General features: G+C 35.0%; 1 long non-coding RNA gene across 1 annotated transcript; it reads left to right on the forward strand.

The window, feature by feature from the left end:
* The first annotated feature begins 4,309 nt into the window (after positions 1-4,309).
* Positions 4,310-5,187, forward strand: LOC146723352 (uncharacterized). Its single transcript, XR_014924625.1, has 2 exons — positions 4,310-5,034; positions 5,126-5,187. It is a non-coding gene; the product is annotated as an uncharacterized LOC146723352 (long non-coding RNA).
* The last annotated feature ends 9,461 nt before the right edge of the window (positions 5,188-14,648 follow it).

Genomic DNA, 14,648 nt, shown 5'->3' on the forward strand with positions numbered 1-14,648 from the left:
GGATGACAGTGCGTTATTCTAAACGAAACTAAATTTTTTCGTTAGAATTAAATACCTGTGCACAAGGCACCAAATTTTTACTTGGACACGGCCAAGATATAAAATTGGAATAATCTCTACAAGAGATTTTTAATTCCATGTATCCCCTATTCCCCCTAAAGAAATAAAGTGCGAGAGAAAAATATAGATCCGAAAGTCGCAGAATCGGGAATCGAACCCGAGACCTTTCGCTTGCCGGGCGACTGCTCTTCCAACTGAGCTATTCAGATCCTTTCGATTCTATACTTTTCTCTGTTATATATATTAATGTTGGTAAATAAACGCCTTTAAGCCAGCGTGTATAAATTAAGAGTTTAACTAGGCTCTGTAATATATAAATATAAATTTAACATATATAAGATAGGCAATAAGAGCCAAATCGCGGATGACAGTGCGTTATTCTAAACGAAACTAAATTTTTTCGTTAGAATTAAATACCTGTGCACAAGGCACCAAATTTTTACTTGGACACGGCCAAGATATAAAATTGGAATAATCTCTACAAGAGATTTTTAATTCCATGTATCCCCTATTCCCCCTAAAGAAATAAAGTGCGAGAGAAAAATATAGATCCGAAAGTCGCAGAATCGGGAATCGAACCCGAGACCTTTCGCTTGCCGGGCGACTGCTCTTCCAACTGAGCTATTCAGATCCTTTCGATTCTATACTTTTCTCTGTTAAATTCCCGATTCTGCGACTTTCGGATCTATATTTTTCTCTCGCACTTTATTTCTTTAGGGGGAATAGGGGATACATGGAATTAAAAATCTCTTGTAGAGATTATTCCAATTTTATATCTTGGCCGTGTCCAAGTAAAAATTTGGTGCCTTGTGCACAGGTATTTAATTCTAACGAAAAAATTTAGTTTCGTTTAGAATAACGCACTGTCATCCGCGATTTGGCTCTTATTGCCTATCTTATATATGTTAAATTTATATTTATATATTACAGAGCCTAGTTAAACTCTTAATTTATACACGCTGGCTTAAAGGCGTTTATTTACCAACATTAATATATATAACAGAGAAAAGTATAGAATCGAAAGGATCTGAATAGCTCAGTTGGAAGAGCAGTCGCCCGGCAAGCGAAAGGTCTCGGGTTCGATTCCCGATTCTGCGACTTTCGGATCTATATTTTTCTCTCGCACTTTATTTCTTTAGGGGGAATAGGGGATACATGGAATTAAAAATCTCTTGTAGAGATTATTCCAATTTTATATCTTGGCCGTGTCCAAGTAAAAATTTGGTGCCTTGTGCACAGGTATTTAATTCTAACGAAAAAATTTAGTTTCGTTTAGAATAACGCACTGTCATCCGCGATTTGGCTCTTATTGCCTATCTTATATATGTTAAATTTATATTTATATATTACAGAGCCTAGTTAAACTCTTAATTTATACACGCTGGCTTAAAGGCGTTTATTTACCAACATTAATATATATAACAGAGAAAAGTATAGAATCGAAAGGATCTGAATAGCTCAGTTGGAAGAGCAGTCGCCCGGCAAGCGAAAGGTCTCGGGTTCGATTCCCGATTCTGCGACTTTCGGATCTATATTTTTCTCTCGCACTTTATTTCTTTAGGGGGAATAGGGGATACATGGAATTAAAAATCTCTTGTAGAGATTATTCCAATTTTATATCTTGGCCGTGTCCAAGTAAAAATTTGGTGCCTTGTGCACAGGTATTTAATTCTAACGAAAAAATTTAGTTTCGTTTAGAATAACGCACTGTCATCCGCGATTTGGCTCTTATTGCCTATCTTATATATGTTAAATTTATATTTATATATTACAGAGCCTAGTTAAACTCTTAATTTATACACGCTGGCTTAAAGGCGTTTATTTACCAACATTAATATATATAACAGAGAAAAGTATAGAATCGAAAGGATCTGAATAGCTCAGTTGGAAGAGCAGTCGCCCGGCAAGCGAAAGGTCTCGGGTTCGATTCCCGATTCTGCGACTTTCGGATCTATATTTTTCTCTCGCACTTTATTTCTTTAGGGGGAATAGGGGATACATGGAATTAAAAATCTCTTGTAGAGATTATTCCAATTTTATATCTTGGCCGTGTCCAAGTAAAAATTTGGTGCCTTGTGCACAGGTATTTAATTCTAACGAAAAAATTTAGTTTCGTTTAGAATAACGCACTGTCATCCGCGATTTGGCTCTTATTGCCTATCTTATATATGTTAAATTTATATTTATATATTACAGAGCCTAGTTAAACTCTTAATTTATACACGCTGGCTTAAAGGCGTTTATTTACCAACATTAATATATATAACAGAGAAAAGTATAGAATCGAAAGGATCTGAATAGCTCAGTTGGAAGAGCAGTCGCCCGGCAAGCGAAAGGTCTCGGGTTCGATTCCCGATTCTGCGACTTTCGGATCTATATTTTTCTCTCGCACTTTATTTCTTTAGGGGGAATAGGGGATACATGGAATTAAAAATCTCTTGTAGAGATTATTCCAATTTTATATCTTGGCCGTGTCCAAGTAAAAATTTGGTGCCTTGTGCACAGGTATTTAATTCTAACGAAAAAATTTAGTTTCGTTTAGAATAACGCACTGTCATCCGCGATTTGGCTCTTATTGCCTATCTTATATATGTTAAATTTATATTTATGTCACTTATTTTATGAAATATCTGGACGATAAGATTCTCACTAGATTCATAAGGAGCAGGGGAAATTTCCGTGGTAACATACTAGATTTGTTCACGTCGCATGCCCCAACATGCTCCTTCTTACTCCAATGCGCTCGTATTGGTGCGCTCCTCGAATTGGACCAATACGAGCTCATTGAAGTAAAAAAGAGCAAGTTAGGGCATGCGACGCAAACAAACCTATACTGACAGCTAACAGCTTGACAAGGAGAGACTATCATTCTGTCCTTGTCTCTCTTACATCGCATATGTAGTAACATCCATGTAGACACAAACACTAATGCGTTGAACGAATGCGATTATTGGGAGATATCAGCAAGAACCGGTTTTCGTATTATCATTGTTTCTCTGTATATGTATATTATATGTAAAAGAACAATAAGAATAGCAATAATTCTTGCCTAACATTATCTTCCAATTATCGTTTCGTGTACGCAATATATATTTCACATTATGCATCTGTAACAAATAATCGAATGATTTATTTAAATATTTGCATATAATCTATATAAATCTATATAATAAATAAAATGTGTAATAAATTATCGAATGATTTATTTAAATGCATATAATCTATGTAAATAAAATATGTACAAATAAAATAATATTTATGCAAATATTATTTTATTTAGCAATTTTATTTGATTATTTCACGACGTTTCGACCATTTGGTTGTGGTCCTTTTCAAGTGAAATTTCTACAACATAATGTTACACAATATTTTTTAACATACGAAAACTCATTTAAGTGTTAAATTAATAAAATAAGTATAAATTTTATAAACATACCATCAATTAAACCGAGGTTAACATAACATCACACCGGTGTTATTTGAAATCGAAAGTTAAACGTTAAAAGAGGAACACGTCCCATCGTTATGATGTTAAAAGTTAAAAATTAAAAGAGGAACACGTCCCATCGTTATGATGTTTCGTCAACGACTAAACTTGAAACGCGCCACTAAACAATCTTTATTATTTTGTCGTAAATGTTTGTCAAATTCTCGGTGTCTTTTTGTAGGTTAACTGTATTGCCATGCTTCTTTATGAAGAACATTTCAGCAATCTCTCTCTTTCTTACATGTTTCTCGTTATGTAAAATTGTCGGTGATTTCCAATCAAAGTTATGCCCAAAATCACATCTGTGTTTGCTCAAAACCGAATGATTAGACTCATGTAATTTAATATTGCTGGCATGTTCCTTCACTCTAGTGCATAAATGTCTTTTTGTTTGTCCAATGTATGATGCATTACAATTTTCACAGTTAATCTTGTAAACTACATTCGTTTTAATATCATTAGTTATTAAATCTTTACCTCGTTTTATCAGCCTATTCAACTTTTTTGGCAAACTATAAACGACATTTATGTTAGCACTATTAAGTGACCTTTTAATACTGTCGCTAACGTCTTTAACGTATGGGAGTGGAATTACATAATTCTTATCTTGAGCCGAATTCACATTAACGTTATTATCTAAATCGTTACTCAAACTGTCGTTATTATCCGCATTGTGACCGTTACCATTCCTGTTGTTCTTCAGTACATTAATTCTTTTATTTACATACTTATTAATAATATGATCCGGAATGGTAACGGTCACAATGCGGATAATAACGACAGTTTGAGTAACGATTTAGATAATAACGTTAATGTGAATTCGGCTCAAGATAAGAATTATGTAATTCCACTCCCATACGTTAAAGACGTTAGCGACAGTATTAAAAGGTCACTTAATAGTGCTAACATAAATGTCGTTTATAGTTTGCCAAAAAAGTTGAATAGGCTGATAAAACGAGGTAAAGATTTAATAACTAATGATATTAAAACGAATGTAGTTTACAAGATTAACTGTGAAAATTGTAATGCATCATACATTGGACAAACAAAAAGACATTTATGCACTAGAGTGAAGGAACATGCCAGCAATATTAAATTACATGAGTCTAATCATTCGGTTTTGAGCAAACACAGATGTGATTTTGGGCATAACTTTGATTGGAAATCACCGACAATTTTACATAACGAGAAACATGTAAGAAAGAGAGAGATTGCTGAAATGTTCTTCATAAAGAAGCATGGCAATACAGTTAACCTACAGAAAGACACCGAGAATTTGACAAACATTTACGACAAAATAATAAAGATTGTTTAGTGGCGCGTTTCAAGTTTAGTCGTTGACGAAACATCATAACGATGGGACGTGTTCCTCTTTTAATTTTTAACTTTTAACATCATAACGATGGGACGTGTTCCTCTTTTAACGTTTAACTTTCGATTTCAAATAACACCGGCGTGATGTTATGTTAACCTCGGTTTAATTGATGGTATGTTTATAAAATTTATACTTATTTTATTAATTTAACACTTAAATGAGTTTTCGTATGTTAAAAAATATTGTGTAACATTATGTTGTAGAAATTTCACTTGAAAAGGACCACAACCAAATGGTCGAAACGTCGTGAAATAATCAAATAAAATTGCTAGTTACGTCGTAGTCAAGTCGTTTAAGCTTATTTTCACCACTAGCGACAAATATTAATTTTGATTGATATTAATTTTAATTGATGATATTATTTTATTTGTGTACATATTTTATTTATATACCCAAACAACACCAAGTCCAAAATTGGCGCGTAAGATATCTTTATAAGATGTCTTTTTGATATCATATCATAAGATAGCTGTCTTAAAGATTTCTTAATGCTATCTTATGCGTCAATTTTAGACTTGGTGCTGTCTGGGTAGATAATATGCAAATTAATATGTTTATATATATGCACACACATAGATATGACAATATAGCGTTATCGTGATTTTTTTCGATTATTAAAGTTATATTGTATAATCTCTCTCTTATCTCTTTCTCTCTGCTACATAAATACTATTATAACGTAAAAGAACTTACGAGTAACGTATGATGGCTCAATGCAATAATATTCAATCACGTAAAAAACTTGAGTTCAAATATATCAATATCAATTTTTTTACAATATTAGAATATAGAAAAAATTATAGAAATATAAGGCGATAAACTTGAAAATTTTTAAATATTGAAAATATTTTAATCATTTTTACAATTACATACACTATATATATATATATAAATGCAAAATAAGTCCGTAAATAAATTTATCAAGTAATAAATCCGTTGCATGCTTGCAGCTACATATGCACACACAAATAGCTGGTATGTTGATTTTTATTAAAAATTTATTTTCTGTATTATTTTGCATTTATATAGTGTGTATGTGGGTGTGTGTGTGTGTGTGTGTGTGTGTGTGTGTGTGTGTGTGTGTGCGTGCGCGCGCGCGCGTGTAGTAAAAATATTTTCAATATATTTATAAAATTTTTATTGCCGAAATATATTTTTTTATCATTTCTCTGTATTCCAATATATTATTAAAAAATTGATATTGATATATTTGAACTCTAATAATTTACTGGGTGATACATACTGAACATCCTTTGCATTGATCAATATTACTCGACATAAGTTCTTTTATATTATAAGTATTTATGGAGCAAATTATACAATAACATCAATAATAGAAAGAAATCAAGAATAACCAACGCATATTCGTCAATCTATGATTGCTATACAAGCTAATAATAATTTATATTCGTTCTCTTATTCTTGTCTCTCGAAAAAGTATAAGCAATAAATTATCAAATCTAACAAGTACCCGTGTCTAACATTGTAGACTAATTTACTTTCAATTATGCTACTGTTATTATTTATCATTAGACAATTATAAAACATATTTATATATATATATAGCACTACAAATTCTATATGTATATGTTTTATAATTTATTTTATATTTTATTATTTGACAAGTTAAATCTCTCCGAATCATAATTTGCGCTTACATCTTAAAGACGAAATGCTGTAACTCTCTGATATTCCAATCTGTATTTTTGAAAAGGACCACATCCCGTATGGTCGAAATGTTAAAATAAATATATATACAACTTTAATTTGAGGCCAGTGTAGTCAGACCAAATCTATAACCTCTGTTTTATAATTGTCTAATGATAAATAATAACAGTAGCATATATAATTGAGAGTAAATTAGTATATTTTATATATATATAATTATATATAAATAATATATCCACATATGTGCATAAGCATATATAAAATTTACAAAAATGGGTGCTTATTAGTCTTGCTGCGTTACTGCTTTCTGCTACGGAAGGCCAGAAAGCATTTTTAGGCGGCATCTCGCGTATACCGGCACGGTAGAGGAACAAGGAAAACACGTGATTATCGGTCCTTGTCTCTCTTACGTGCGTCCGCGTGAGCGATGCAGTGGTGTATGTACGTGTACAGACATACACCACTACATAAAACCCGAGAATTGGTTTCTCGGCGTTGGCAACACTGAAACCGGAGTTTCGCGTTGTCACCGCACGAGGTCTCCAATATCAATTCGGAGTTTGCCTGGGTGTACTGCCGACCCTTAAGGGTCGACAGGTCGGTCGGCCAAACTCCGAATTGATGTTGGAGACCTCGCGCGGTGACAACGCGAAACTCCGATTTCAGTGTTGCCACAGATTAATAGCGTTTTCGATTGGGAAAAAGTTAGTGCGCACCAGTGCGCACTCAGTTCACACGAACACTGGACAAGTTCCATGGGTTGCACTGAATAGTGCAGGTGAAAAAGAACACGTCGAAATTTTCAGTGCCACTTGAGTTGACTAGATTCCGGGAAGAACGAAAAAGTAACCTCGACATCTTGTGTTCAGTTAAGTAATGATTTTTATTATATGTAATTAAATATAGAATATGATCAAGAATATCACGTATGACAAATATAAAAATTATTATTATTCAGTATAAAAATGCTATTACATTAAATACATTAATTATATTTTAAAAAAGAGTATAGGTTCGATGTTTATATAAAAAGATATAACACTTACGGTGTCATTATCCATTTTTTTCACACATTCTACATAATTTACAGTTTTTGGAATTATTCTTCTAGTTCGAAGAGTTGTAATTATTTCTTCTTGCTCGCTTAAACTAGAAGAAAATTCCAAAAATGTCTCCAAAATATTAAAGAGAGCCAAATCCGAATTGCTCATTATGTCGAATTTTCGTTCAAAAGAATGCCCTACTGCTTGCATGCATCCAGTGCACTAAACTGGCACCGTCAAAATATCTCGTGCCACTTAGTGCGCACTGAGTGCGCACTATGCGAGTGTTGTGCGTTCAAACGAACACGCAACACTAGCCAAGTGCGCATTGGCACTACCAATCGAACACGCGCCTGACATTCAGTGCAGCCAGTGCACCCCAATCGAAAACGCTATAAGACAGATCGCCAAAGGTCTGGATGAAGGAGAGACCAGCATTTCTCACTGATTTCAGCGTCATATCGCAGTAGTGGTCAATGCAGTAACTATTAATACGTTCCCAAGATAAGAGCGTCTCATGCTCATGAACTCGTCCGGCGGCATGTACGAGATTGATCTTTTCGTAGCGTTCGCGCATTTCGGAAAGGACAGAATTTTATGATGTTATAAATAAATAAATAAATAAATAAATAAATAAATAAAATATTAACCTGACCTATTATAATTATTTTTTAATAAATGTTTCATTATTATTATCGCAAGGTCGGAGCAATAACATAGTCTATATAATAAATACTTATTATATTATATAAAAATTATTGTGAATTATACTCATTGGAGTAATAATTATTGATTGAAGCTTGTTATGGCACAAACTGAACATCTTGTACATTGTCTGTATAATATTTTACTTATTTATAAAATGTATTTTATAAATAAATGAAATATTATATATATATAATATATAAGATTATAATATATAAGATTATTGATGTTACATTGTATAACTCTCATTTCTTTCTCTCTGCTACATAAGTACTTATGACGTGAAAGAACTTACGAGTAACGTATGATGGCTCAATGCAAGAATATTTAATCACGTAAAAAACTTGAGTTCAAATATATCAATATCAATTTTTTTATAATATATTGGAATATAGAAAATCATAGAAATATATTTTTTATATAGGCGATAAACTTAAAAATTTGATATTGAAAATATTTTAATCATTTTACAACTACACATACTATAAATATATAAATGCAAAATAATTCTGTAAATAAATTTCAAGTAATAAATCAATTGCACACATGCACACAGCTGGTATGTAGATTTTTATTAAATTTATTTTCTGAATTATTTTACACTTATATATAGTGTATGTAGTAAAAATATGTAACGGGGCTCCTTTCCCGACGCCACGGATCGGCTCGTCGGTGCCAGGATTCGGGAAGAGGGGGGAGACTCAGGTTCGCAATAACCACGCCAATCGTTCTGGTAAAAACAGAGTTTATTGAAGCCGCCCTGCAAGAGTTGGCTTATTATCTAGTCTACGCGTACAGAGGAGAATCGCAGGAAGTGCGGACCGCGACCAACTTATACGGACGCGGACACGATTTATAACTAAGGAATACAAGGAATGTAACGGACGAAGCGTGACCAAGTCATACGGACATGGACACGCCTTAGAACTAAGATTTACAAATGATAACGCGACGGACGAAACGCGACCAAATCATACGGACGCGGACACGACTTATAACTAAGGTTTACAAATGATAACGCGACGGACGAAACGCGACCAAATCATACGGACGCGGACACGACTTATAACTAAGATAGTAGCGTGGCGGACGAAATTTACCCAACGCGGCGTGGATACGAGCGCCCTAAAAAGGGCGAGCTCCGTAAACCGCCTTGGATTCGGGCGCCCTGAGAAGGGCGAGCTCCGCAAGATGTCGGTGGCTCTCGGAGGATCCGGTGACCGAGGAAACTCGGCCTTCCCGACGAGAACGCTCGTCGGCCGGGGTGATGTTCGGAGAGGATCCGGTGCCCGAGGACGCTCGGCCTGCCCGACGAGAACGCTCGTCGACCGGGGTGATGTTCGGAGAGGATCCGGAGACCGAGAATGCTCGGCCTGCCCGACGAGAACGCTCGTCGACCGGGGTGCTGTTCGGAGAGGATCCGGTGACCGAGGACGCTCGGCCTACCCGACGAGAACGCTCGTCGACCGGGGTGATGTTCGGAGAGGATCCGGAGACCGAGAATGCTCGGCCTGCCCGACGAGAACGCTCGTCGACCGGGGTGCTGTTCGGAGAGGATCCGGTGACCGAGGACGCTCGGCCTGCCCGACGAGAACGCTCGTCGACCGGGGTGCTGTTCGGAGAGGATCCGGTGACCGAGGACGCTCGGCCTGCCCGACGAAAACGCTCGTCGGCCGGGGTGATGTTTGGAGAGGATCCGGTGACCGAGGACGCTCGGCCTGCCCGACGAGAACGCTCGTCGGCCGGGGTGATGTTTGGAGAGGATCCGGTGACCGAGGACGCTCGGCCTGCCCGACGAGAACGCTCGTCGGCCGGGGTGATGTTTGGAGAGGATCCGGTGCCCGAGAACGCTCGGCTTACGCGACGAGAACGCTCGTCGCCCGGGATGGTTAGGAGGTGAGGAGTGGTCCTTGAGTACGCTCAAGAGACCAGGACGGGACTGGTCTCGAAGTCTCGGCTGCGCCACTTTATATACCCGTCGGTCAGCCCCCTCCAACTAGCTTGGAGTGGGGCGGTCCGGTCGGGTGGGGCGAAAAGGCAAATTCCCACGTGTTCGATGTGTGGTGGCCCCGACAGGGGCCGTTTATATGAGCGCGGGCGGACGGTCGGCCTCGTGCTTGCGCGGCTTCTAGTGACGACAAAACGGGTCGTCACAAATATTTTCAATATATTAAAAAATTTTTAAATTGCCGAAATATATTTTTTTATCATTTTTCTATATTCTAATATATATATATATATATATATATATTATAAAAAAATTGATATTGATATATTTGAACTCTAATTTATATACTGGATGATATACTGAACATCCTTGCATTGATTATACATTACTCAACGTTCTTTCACGTTATAAGTATTTGGAGCAAATTATACAATAGCATCAATAATCAAAAAGAAATCAAGAATATAATCAACATATCCCTTATATAATATATATATATGTTATATATATACGTTATGCACATATGTGCATAACCATATATACAATTTCCAAAAAGTGGGTGCTTATTAGCCTTGTTACGCTACTGCCTTCTGCTACGGAAGGCCAGAAAGCATTTTCAAGCGGCATCTCGCGTATACCGGCACGGTAGAGGAACAAGGAGAACACGTGATTATCGGTCCTTGTCTCTCTACGGTGCGTCCGCGTGAGCAATGCAATGGTGTATGTACGTGTACAGACATGCACCATTACATAAAACCCGAAAATTGGTTTCTCGGCGTTGGCAACACCACAGATTAATAGACAGATCGCCAAAGGCCTGCCTAAAGAAGAGACCGCCATCTTCGTGCGATAGACTTTGCCCCTTACCGACACACTTTGCCCCTGGTTCGAGTCCGTGCTAAATTTCGTAGACTTGAACCAAAAGACTTTGCCCCTGGTTCGAGTCCGTGCTAAATTTCGTAGACTCGACCAAAAGACTTTGCCCCTGGTGCAAGTCCAGGCTAAATTCGTTTGACATTACCAACAGACTTTGCCCCTGGTGCGAATCCAGGCTAATTGATCATGAGACCAATTTGAGAGATTTGGCCCCCGTTGTGTGTGTGTGTGTGTGTGTGTGTGTGTGAGAGAGAGAGAGAGAGAGAGAGAGAGAGAGAGAATATTTTACATATATGTATATATATATATAAAATTTATTAAATATAAAAAATATATTTTTTACACATAAAATGTTTTTTTATTGAAATAATCACGATTTTAAATGTGATATAACACAGTGTTCAAAAATTTTTTAATTAAATTTTTTAATTAAATTTTATTAAAGAAAATTACTTGAAATTTTTTACATTAAGAATTTAAAGGCTCCTTATTCTCTTGTAGAAATTTATCACTACACCAATTAATCACTTATTTTGAGTATTTAAAATACTATAATATACAGTAATTTAAGTATTCGAAATAAAAGTGATTAATTACTCGAAATAAAATTGATAAATTGGCGTTACTAGTAATAAATTTCTATAAGGGTTGAAATAAAGTATAAGAGATAAATAGGCTATATGTGAGCCGTATGCGAAATGTGAGATGTAAGACGCATATTGAAATTTAATTTTTCGATATAACTTTCAAAAATGTACACGAGGTACAAAAAATTAGCTTGGACATTTGTAAGACTTAAAATTGGGATTAATTCTCAATTCTATTAATTAAATTTCGATATAACACACCTTACATCCGCGCACGGCTCACATATAGCCCATTTATTAGTGCAATTTTTAAGTTCCTTATTTTTCAAAGTTCATCTTTTTACGTTATCAAATATTTTTGGTACGTTTTCAAGAATTTTATATTTTTACTTACCGCAGTTTCTTATCCAAATGTAAAATCTTTTATCGCAGTCTATAAAAAATTGAAACAATTTACAATTTTATGATATAATATTATTATTATTACAATTTCTATATATATGCACATCTGTCAAATATCGTGATTTATTTCACATTATTATTATCTATTTTAATAAAAAAAAAAAAAAAAACACTTGCAACAATAAAAAATAAACCGCCTGCCGCGAACGGAAAATGCCAAGAAAGCACGCAATTTCCGCGAATCTCGTAATTTTTTTGAAGAATCAACAATTTCAACGAAATTGTAAATTCTTCAAATCACTGCACAAGTATAATTCACAATAATAATTTTCAGTAACTACGATAAAAAATCGTATACTGAAAACCGCAAACGAAAGTGCAATGGAAGTAAGAGTAAAGTCTGTGATAAAATTAATTGGCAATAGAAAATTAATAATTTTCAAATAGAAAAATTTTGAAATTACCGAGGATTTACAAATAATAAAGTAAAAATATTAAATAATTTATGTTTTCGAATTTTGCTCGCGGAGAGGATCTTTAAAACAAGATTTTTAGAAGAGAGGACCTTTAAAATATAAACAGGCAAAAACGTTGGAAAAATTAAAGCGCGCGTTTAAACAGATAAACGCAATGAAATAGATACGCAATTGTTTTTACTTATCGCTGTAAGCTCACAAGCTTCTGACGTGCTATACACTTTTATATAATATATACAGGGTGTCCGGTAACTAACGGACCAATGATTAAGGGCGGATTCTCTGGCCAATTTGGAGACGATTTTTTCTTAGCAAAAATGTAGAGAAGTCAATAATTTTCGAGTTATAAGCGATTGAAAAAAATAGGTTTTTTGAAAACTAAACGTTTTGGAGTTAAAAGTCTAACATAATTACATTCTTCAGTTAATTTCAGGTAGAGTTTACTATAATAAAATTTTAATTTAAGGCTTAGTTATAAAGATACATAATGACAAAGATTGGAAAGTTGTAAAAAATGATGACCTTTTTCGACATTTTCGCTGAGGAAAAATCGTTCCCAAATTGATCAAAGAATCCATTTGTAATCATTGGTCTGTTAGTTACCGGACACCCTGTATATTGGACACGAGTTTCGTTTGTTTCAGATTCTCGAGAGTTGAAGTAGGAACATACGAGTATCATATATCGTTTGTGACTTGCCGAATGAAAGCAAGACAGAGAGCGAACGAGATGATGAGCTTAATAGCTCATAATGTTATAAATAAATAAATAAAAAATTATAACCTGACCTACTAGTTATTGAATCTTTTTTTAATAAAATGTTTCATTATTATTATCATCTAAGTCTAAGTCGTTTAATTAATTTTTAGTTTTTTAATAATTAATTTAATTTATTCTAATCATTTTAATATGTGAAAAATACTAATACGTATACGTTTTATAATGAATTAATATATTTCGAGAGTCGAATTATATATTTTTAATAATATAAAAGTGTTCAAAAATTATATTTGACTTTTAATTTTAATTATTTTAGCAAAGAGTTCCGAAATCTCTTACACACATAATAGGGATTTTGTTCATCCATATAATTCGCAATTAAGTATATATGTTAATTATTAATTTTAATAAAATACAAAATTAAAATTAAAGGTCAAATATAATTTTTGAACATAAATATATTTAATTCGTTATAAAACGTATACCCGTGATAGTATTTTTCTCGTACAAAAATAACTAGAACAAATTAAATTACTCATAAAAAAATAAAAAAGTAATTAAATAATTTATATTATATATGATAATAATAAAACATTTTATAAAAAAAAACAGATTCAATAAATATAGATAGATAGATATATTTATTGCCGCCCCGATTGGGGATTACAAGGCGCTTTTTTTTTAAAGGAGCGTTCCCAAACCTTTATTCCTTCCTTCCTTTTTCCTTAGCCTAAACCTATACCTAAAACTTAATCTAATTACATTTTTCGCCACGCCTCTCCTTTTCGCCGCCTTTCTCATCTTTTCTCGCATTCTGCCCTACCTACACACACACACACGTCCGCCTTTCCCTAACCTTTCTTATTCTAAATTATCTTAACCTACGCAATCTTACATTCTACTTAGCCTATGTTGGACCTCCGCTTCCGGTTACCGTTATTCTTCCACTCCTGTCCTCTCCCTCCCTCTCTCTCTCTCACACACTCACTCACACACTCTCCCCCTCTCTCTCTCCCCTTATCTCCTACCCTCTCTCATCCCCGTGTCCTCCTTTTTCCTCCTTCTCCTTCTCCCCCCCTTTCCCTCTTGCTTCCTCTAACCTTTTTAACCATATTTCCCCTTCCCCCTCCTCTCCTAATATCTCCTTTACCATTTCCTGCCAGCTCTCTTCCCTTCCCCAATCCATACATTCCTCCCACACATGCTCCCACGTCTCTAACCCTCTCCCACATATCCTGCACTTCCTATCCTCCTCCTTTTCCCAATACCTATTTCCCTTCATTTCATTTCCCAGTCTGTAC

The sequence above is a fragment of the Nylanderia fulva genome, unplaced genomic scaffold (assembly GCF_048542155.1).
Source record: "Nylanderia fulva isolate GAGA-0341 unplaced genomic scaffold, ASM4854215v1 Scaffold204, whole genome shotgun sequence".
Taxonomy (NCBI): Eukaryota; Metazoa; Arthropoda; class Insecta; order Hymenoptera; family Formicidae; genus Nylanderia; species Nylanderia fulva.